At 42.8% G+C, this 9,585-nt stretch overlaps 1 protein-coding gene across 1 annotated transcript in view; it reads right to left on the reverse strand.

Annotated features, from left to right (window-relative positions):
• The window catches only part of LOC133983423 (G patch domain-containing protein 8), a 44,043-nt gene that overhangs the window by 18,216 nt on the left and 16,242 nt on the right, over positions 1-9,585 (reverse strand). The gene's annotated exons all lie outside the window — the stretch shown is intronic.

The following is a 9,585-nucleotide window of genomic DNA, read 5'->3' on the forward strand; positions in this document are numbered from 1 at the left end:
AACTGTACTGCCCTTTGCTGGGGCTACAGTAGGAAGCCTGTGGCATGGACAAATTGCACTGCTCTACTGCTGAAGTCGTAAATCTATGATTAGTCACAAGGCCCAACCAAACGATCACTCAGCAAGCAATCAAAATTTAATCCCCTGTCCATCAAAATGCAAGGCCAAAGAACTCGTCCACTGATCTACTCACCTCTCCCTGCCTTCATTCTCTCTATCTTTCTTCTCCATTCAACAGGGATCCCTTGTTTTCATGTTATTTATGTGCTGTGTCATTGATCAATCTTATTCGGTGCCGCATTTAAAATCTACCCACCTCTCAACATTCCTCCCCCTTCTCTCTTAATCTCTCTGTGTTTGTGGCATCCTAAATACAATTTGAGCTCAGCCTTTGACTTGTGCAGGACAAGTCAAACTGATTCACCCGGGCAGAGCATAGTTTACAGACCAGAAAAAAAGAGAGAGGACAACCTAAGACATTTTTTCCAACTGAACATGACCCATACTTCCCTTCTGGACCTTTTGTGGATAAAATGTGTGTTGGGTGGGATCAGGGCACAAGCACGAAAGCAGGGAAGCATGCATACAAATTCCTAAACTGCTCTGGCATTCTACAAACTCCTCTGTGTCTTTTAATGTATTTTTATGATCCTACCACTCACTGTGCTCTTCAGGGAATTGCACTCTAAAAGACAAAGGTTTCCTTCCCTTTTTCTTAGTGCACATTAAGGAGAAAACCATAAGCCAATTACTGGTAGACAAAAGATGGTAGGTAAAGGGATGTACAGGTGAACTTTACTCTTTGTCTCTGCAATTTCTACACAATCTACATACTAAGTATGCTTTGTATGCATGTTTTCCTTGCACCTCTTGTTTCTTCTTTGATGCTCCATTCACAGCTTCTCTTGAGGGTGAAAATGACTGAATCACGGAATCAAATGAGAGTCTTGGATAGATTGCCTTATTCTTTCACAGTCTCCTCTCCTCTCCTCTCCTCTCCTCTCCTCTCCTCTCCTCTCCTCTCCTCTCCTCTCCTCTCCTCTCCTCTCCTCTCCTCTCCTCTCCTCTCCTCACCTCTCCTCTCCTCTCCTCTCCTCTCCTCTCTCCTCACTTCACTCTACCTCTCATTTATTTCAGGTCTTCTTTTATTGTAGACTTTTATTTTTAATTTTTGGGAGTTTATCCCAGTGACTCTTGCATTCTCTGTTTTTCCTCTCTCACACATTAAAAGTACTTGTCAGTTTTGTGTCTTTCCATCTGTGTGCCTATCAGGCTTCTCTCCTCTCTTGCTAAATGTCATCCACAGTATTAAATGCTTAGCTGGCAGAAAAATTGAATTATATGGACCATACACTCTTGACATTTAAATTACAGACACAATTGAAAACCAAGCGCGGATAAATGGATATACAGTGTAGTTAAGTTGGTATACATTTACACCAACCAATCATACATACTGTACACTGACACATACATGCTCTTATATGCTGTCTATCCCATTTCTGTCTGTCCAGAAAAGGTGGCTGGTTGACAAGAGGATTGCATCTGTATCTGTTGAAGAGATAGAATTGTGGACCGTAATCTGCCAGAGTGTGATGATACAGATTAGAAGGAAAGTTAAGAAGATGAAGGTAATCACTTTGGAAAGTGACAGATTTTAAGAACAGGATTAATATGATTACAGATTACACGCTACACTCTTTAATGCTCAGCTAAGTCTCGCCAACTCAGAAACTTCCAGATGAGGGTGAGGAGCATGATTAACGGAGAAAAGAGTGGGGATGTGTGAAAGAGAACCATGGGTGGCTGTTGTCAGGGAATTGAGGAATGATTGCTCTCTTTCAGGCATTTATGATTGCGGCTTCATTTGAAGATTTCCGGTATGGGTGAGAGTTTGTGTGTCTTTGTGTGCGTTTGCGTGCATGTGTGTGCGTGTGTGTCAGTGTATGTTAGCTCTGTGTGGTTTATTTGTGCTATCGGGGGATAATATGAGTGTGTCCAATAAGAGTGAGTGATCTTTTCTCTGGCAGATCAGAGTAAGAGTGCATAAATGGCTAATGATACTACAGATGTGAAAGGCTGAAATAGCTGTTCGCTTTCACACCATCACAGCTCAACAGGACACACACACACAAGAAAAAAGTCACTGAACTTGCTCTGTGGTGCACATCAGTCCAAGTTTCTTAAAGCTGGTTTTGCTGTGCTCAAAGATTGTGTAGCAGTTAAAACCCTGTGCTGGCCGGGGACTAAAAGCCCGCCAGGACTCTCTCTGCTTTCAGCACCCTCCTCTGCCTCCTTCCATCTTCCAGCTCTCCACATCTCTTTCTTTCTCTGTGTTTCTCACTATCTTTCCCAACTTCTATCCAGCCCTCTGTATGGCTGCATTAGTATGTATGGCCGTGTAGCTCAGGGTTTAGAGGTTTATGTCTCCTAATAGACAGAGATTTGTCCTGTCACACCAACACCCACATACAGCTTACAGAGAGAGACAGCGAGAGAGCGTCTCCCTCAGCTATGTGTGTGGAGGGGAAAGAAAGAACATTTATGTTCCTGTCTTATCTCCAGAGAGAAAGGTTCCATTTCTGTACAGACAAATCATAAAGCATTCATTTGTGGCTTTCTGTTTTTTTCTCCCACGCTTTCCATCTTCTTCTTCTTCTCCTCCCCCCTCTCCCGCTCTCTCTCTCTCTCTCTCTCTCTCTGGATGTCTCTACCCCTTTCTCTCCTTCTTTCACTTGCCGTGATTGGATTAAGACCAAAGAAACAGAGTGAGGAGATGAGGAAGGGATGAGAGCTTATTAAGCATGTGAGAGGTGAGATGTCATTAAGCTGTATAGAAAGAGATTGAGGAAGAGGTGTGTGTGACCAAGTGTGCAGGTGTGTGTGGATGTGGTGCGATGTGCGTGTACGGCACATTTCTGTATTTATCCTTGCAGTAGGTAGGGTGAGAAGAGGGAGGAAGTGAGGCGTTTAGCTGTGGAGCACTTTAATCAAGGGGCGAGCAATCCTGCATGACCCACTCTGTCATCCATTATTGATGCCTGCCTCAGCCAGGCTGGTGAATCATTAAGCCACTCATCAGGCCTGGGAATTCTGCCTCCTTCTCAACCAATGACACTCATTTACATAAATCACACGCTGCTATTTTTCACACGCTCGCACATAAACACAAACACACACCCACATTCAACTACACACACAAAGTTCACAAGCATTGGACTTCTTGATGATGTGCATGGCTCACACAGCTTTTCCAAAAATGTACATTTCTGTCATACCTGTGAGAGATGAGTTAAACTGAGCTGTGAACACAGAATTTAGAGCAAAGCTTGTACTCGCACCATTTTTGACAAGCTCTCGGCAGCTGCAACACTTAAAGATGAAAAAAAAAATGTTCCACATCCTCCGGACCTCACATTGTATTTGTTACCCTTCAGTAGATGACAGACATATTCTGCATATGTAATCCAAACAATCACGCACATGAATGCATAGCTACGGTTTTAATGATGAGAGAAGAGAGTGAAACAGGAGAAATGACAGAGAGAAACAAAAAGAGGCAGAGAGAAGCAGATCTTACAGAGTTTGTGTTTACTTCTTGCCTGTGGGTTTTATGTCAGTGGAAAAGTGTAGAATCTGTTAGGGAAATTGATGAATACCCATGACATGCAGGCACACGTGCATTCACACACACACTCTCTCTCTCGCTCTCTCTCCACATACGCATGCACACACACACACACACACACACACACACACACACACACACACACACACACACACACACACACACACACACACACACACACACACACACACACACACACACACACACACACACACACACACACACACAATCCGCTAGCACATTTCTTGTAATCTTTGTGGGGTTTCCCTACCTCCTCTCCTCTTCTCTCCTCTCCTCTCCTTTCCTCTCCATCTTCTCATTTTAGTGTTGTGACTAATCCTGTACCATTGGGTAATAATATACCTCACAGCAAGGGTAAGAAGGCCCGATAGCAGACTCATGCACAAATGCACAAACACAATCATGACAAACATACATACAGAAACAGACAGACAGACAGAGGAAACAGGCACCCTGCCCATATAAAGGAGGTAGCCAAGCCCTGGTGGCTGGTAGCTGGAGGCTGCTTGCAGACCACTGTGATCCTGCCATCCTGGCAGCATGCAGCCAAGACATTTCTGCATAGTGCTAAGCTGAGCGCCTGGCATCTCCAATCTGCTAAACACAGGAATGCTGCTGCTCATGATAATTGCGGTGGGCTGTTTTCTCCATCACAGCTGATGTGAAGTCTAGTTGAAGCAAACAGCATGAATTATTAGCATCTGCATCATGGCTAATGCTGCTGGTGGAGGTAAGTCTGATATAATTTGATTCATTGTTACTGATGCATGACTGACCCTGTGCTATCAGAATGTCCTAGTAGGTCCTGTGATACATAAACATGAGAGCACATCAGAATGAACACACATGAGAGCACAATGTTATTATAATACTACAAGCAGTTTTGCCTTGCTTATATTCTTGGTTCCCCCCCCCCCCCCTCTCGTTTTGTGTGTATTGTGTGCATTTCACGACTGTATAATATGTGCACATATAGGGTACAAAAAGTATATCCCCAGGTACACAGAAATTTAATAAGGTAATGCCTCAATAATAGCCTTTTCATCTCCTCGAATCCTTGACCCAAACATTGACCCTTTTCTCCACTTATTTTCCCTCGGGGATATCTGTCAGAGGTCAGACGGTGAAGGTCAAAGGTCAGGGGTAAGAGGCTGTGGCTGAGGCAGCAGAAACATGAAAGCCCACCTTCAGATTCAGCAAAGCCCCATTTATAAAACAAAAAACGCTTAGAATCAATTTAGATTTTTTTCTACAATAGCATTCCATATTAAAGCACTGACTGAATGAGGCAGAAGTCTGAAAGTCCTTTCATCCACAAATGTATTGTCATCAAGTGCCGTCATGACAATAAAATATGTCTAGAGTTTTCTGCACAACTGACATCCAAATTCATTTTTGTATATAAAGCATTTTGGAATGTATATGATACATTTCAAATATTTACATCAATCTTTATTCAGACTATGACATAAAGCTGCCTGTGTGATTGTATTGATGTAAGCAGTGTGTACCATAACATCCTATTCTGCGCAAGGCACAGCAATGCAGAACATGAAAGCCTTGATCTTATGTCAACGATTTCAGGGAAGTGAAACTTGTTCATATGCATTAAAATTCCTCTGCTACTTTGATCTATAAATGCAAAGTGCCTGTGTCTGAAAGAAGACGTGCAGGCCCTGCACGTCTTCTTTCAGACACAGTTATTTTTATAAATCGGCCTTATACACATGAAAAGTGAAAAAAAGAGAGATCTGAAGATCAAACTGAGGATGAATTCCAAGTTGCTTTTTTCAGAAGGAGCCTTTTGGTCTCAGCTAGGCTGTGTATAATTCCCGGGCTTCTTCTCAACCAGGAAATGCTGGTTCACAGCCTCTATTGCAGTGAGTCATCTCTCTTCCAGAGGAGAGATAATTAATTTTTCTGAGCTGCTCTCAACCCTGGCCTGCGTGTCAGTGGTGGAAACACGCATTGGCATTCAAGCACACAGGTGCAAACATGTGTAACACGCACACCCACATGTGCATGCAGGCACATATGTGCTCCAAGTTAATGGAGCGATAATTGTATCCCCAAATCTGCTCCTATATGAAAGCATGGAACCAGGTAGAGCAGCAGAATTAGAGGCACAGTCGAAGAGTAAAATGAACATTAAAAAGTGGCCATCAAATAAAGCACAGCCTCTCTTTTCTTTTATTCCTTCAAGGAGTTTTCAGCAATATAGCTACTGCAATATTGCTCCCATTGCCTACACCCACAAACTCCCATATACGCATACTGTACACACATATGTGCACAAACGCACACCCCACATACACGCACACACACTCACACCCACCCACCCACCCACCCACCCACCCACACACACACACACACACACACACACACACACACACACACACACACACACAGACACACACATGCATACACACACGCATACACACACACACACACACACACACACACACACACACACACACACACACACACACACACACATTCACATAAAGATTCAAAGGCCTAAACAGTTGAACTTTTGACCTGCTAAAAAATGAATGTGCTGGAGAGATGAGACGAAAAGCAATAGGGGAGAAAGGGAGAGGGGGAAGTGAGCAAAGGTGTTGAGAGATATTGATGGAGGAAGAGACAGAAGGCAGTGGCAAAATGGAAAAAAAAAAAGTCAGAGACGAGGGATTCGGAGTTCAGACTGCAGGGAAACGCAGAATCACTCCAAGAGAATAACAGAGGATAAAACCAAACCTTGAATGGAACATGACATCCTAATGACTGCGAAATAAAAATTCTTTCATCTCTTCATCTCTCACCTGTCATCTTGCTTTTCACGTTTTTTAGAATGTGGGCAATGATACGCTTTTGATAAGCACAAATTGAGGTTTTCTGTCTGTATGATTTTGTTTTGAGCGTGTCTTTCAGCCTCTACCTAAGCTGGTGTTCCAGATGGTTCATCAAACAATCCGTAATTATCAAACACTCACTAATTGTATGTGAGTGTGTGTGTGTGTCTATGTGCTGGTGTGTCTCCAGGTAATTATCTGATGCTGCGATCACTAATGACCACACAAACAAACATCTGTCCCAAGGTAATAAACAAAATGAGAGGTTGGCCATCTGTTGTATGTGTGTGTGTGTGTGTGTGTGTGTGTGTGTGTGTGTGTGTGTGTGTGTGCGTTTGTGCGTGTGCATGTATGTATGTGTTTATGATAACTTTTGTGCCACTCACAACATGCATCAAATATCTAAATCTGCACTTTTGAGATCTTCACGCCTCATGATAAAAATTCTAAATCAACAAAAGCATTATTACCAAACATTTTCAGCCCACGCGGTATCCTCCAAATGTGCTCACACACACCCACACAGGTCAGCTCGGCCCCACAGAAGTCCTTGCAGTTACACCACAAAAGAAATACAATGTTTTACCTCTCAGGCATTAGACCCAAAAAACCTTCCAATTCATAAACTGACAGAACTTCCAACCTAAATGGAGGGTAGTGAATGATCCCTGGGTGAAACATCATCCTTTATGTGACTGAAGAAACAGTTTTTGTATAAGTAAGAGCTGTGTATATGTGTGTGTGAGGATGTGTGTGTATATGTGTGTACAGTATGCTTATATTGGACCCTGTGTGTAGGTGATGGGATGTGTTTCCAGTAAGCAGCAGGTCAAAGAGACACAAATAAAGAATGAATCTGTTATCAGCAAATTGAAGATTATCTCCATCTCAGAGGTGAACATGCATCACAAACCCAGCGAGCAGAAGCACAAAGACACCTATACATAGGCAGATATGAATATGCTCATACAGCTTGCGCCTCCCTCTTTTTCTCTATCCTTTCTGAGGGTGTGCTGTGTTGATGTTGAGACACTGGCAGGTTATGTCACCTCAAACAACAGGTTCATTTACAAGTTACACAGTGCCTCAAAAACAAACAGGGATGAAACTTGCTTGGTAAAAGAAAGAAATAGGAGTGGTGGAGGGAAAAGAATTCAAAGAAAGCTAAAAATGAGTTTGGAAAAGTCAGAAAATACTGAGGCAACAGAGTAAAGCCAGCACATTTCCTCTGGGGAATCATTCTGGTTATCTAGTAGAGGTTGTTATTCTATGAAGCACTAATGAATCCATTAGCTAAATGAAATGTCAATGAAGGCTTGAGAGAGTGTTAAAATCGATGCCAACTGTCTCGTTCTCCCTGTCTCCCTCCCCTTTTCTCCTCATCCTATCTCACCCATCTGTCCCAATTATCCACCTTTCTCCCCAACAGACACTCGCACACAAACACTCTCTCTGGAGTGTTGAGTGTAAACCGTGATGGAGGACATTAGCGGTGATCAGTGGGATCACTTTGCAGCGGTCAGCACGCAGGAATGGTCCAGTCATACAGGACTTTAGTATTCAGCAGCACTCACCTGCTCACTCTCAAACTGCTCCACTAGGGCCTGATGGCTGAACTGGTGTGTGTGTGTGTCTGTGTCTTTGTGAGCATTACCATTAGACTTTATGAATGTGAGTGACTGCAGCAATAGGGGCCTTGACTCTAAAATAGCTTGTCCGGCAACACAACATTCAACAACGCTACAGCTGCTTTAAGACTGGTATCACAAACACCAGTTTTTATTTTAAACTCACATTTAACTAATCTCTTTCCTTCTGATATTGACATTGAGATACTATTACCAGTTTGACTGTCCCCTGGGTTCTTTGATATTAAGCCTGTATCACTTATTATTATGATCGTCATTAAAAGTGCACAAACATTCCTGGGTTTCGTGTTTACAGCAATAAGCAACCTGGCATGCCAAATTGCAAACCAGTTGGCTCATCGTCTCCTCATGATGGCTTAATATTTTTAGCTAAGCACTTGATTCACACGAACATGGCCATGTTTTTGTGCAGCTAAATAGTTGTTTCAAGATAATTGTTCAGGGCATATGTTTAAATGCCACCTCATTTACATAAACACTGTGAAGCTCCCTGCGGAATCAATGAAAACACGAGGGTGCAGATGCAGCGTCACATACACAGACACATACGTGTTGGTGCACTTGCACTCATTTTGACACCCTGCTGTATAGCCAAGGATCCATCTGTTTTCTGCAACGGCAGTGAAATACACATCAAAGTAATCTTCAGTGGATGAACAGCTAAGTATGCACACAAGGCTGTAATATTCTACAGAGGGATGATTTCTAAAGGGAAAATGGAGAGACGGAGGTAAAGCAATTTACGGAGAACATACTAGAAAAGAGATGGAAAGTGTATCAGTTTGGATCTGTCTAAATTGAGGGATGCATTACGGCTTTATCTGTCCTTTTTACACACACCTTTCCATTGCTATGTTCCCCCTCCTGTCCTCCTTCTGCGCTGACACCAAGAACAAAATTCCTTTGAAGTGTTAATGAGAGTTTGAAGAATGACTCACCAGTGATGATTAAGCACTAATATACATACGGGAGCCAAAATTTAGACATGTCCGAGAGACCTATCACAATGACTAATTAGTTATGATAAAGTAGAGCAGAGTAGAGTAGAGTAATCTAGTGATACCACTGTACTCCGCAAGGAAGCTAGCTAAACAACAAACAGAAAACTCTTAACAAACACAAAAGGGTTTGTTGTGGAGGAAGAAAGGGGCTGTGTGTTGAGACGGCTGTTCTTTAACCACTCACAGGCTGCCTGTGTTTCCTTAATGCTGCAACGCCTTATCAAAGGAAAGACACAAGAAGTTACCCCTGACAAATCCCAGTTGTAAAATCCTTTGTACTCTACTCATCTGAGCTAAATCAAAGACCAGCTTGCTGTTGTGCTTGCTGGCGTGGCATCCTCTCTATACGATGGAATGAACAGGAGCAAAAGATACTGCTCAGCATGTCTAAAAGACTTGAGAGTTAAACTCACCCACTCCTGGCTGAAGGACTA

The sequence above is a fragment of the Scomber scombrus genome, chromosome 7 (assembly GCF_963691925.1).
Source record: "Scomber scombrus chromosome 7, fScoSco1.1, whole genome shotgun sequence".
Lineage (NCBI taxonomy): Eukaryota > Metazoa > Chordata > Actinopteri > Scombriformes > Scombridae > Scomber > Scomber scombrus.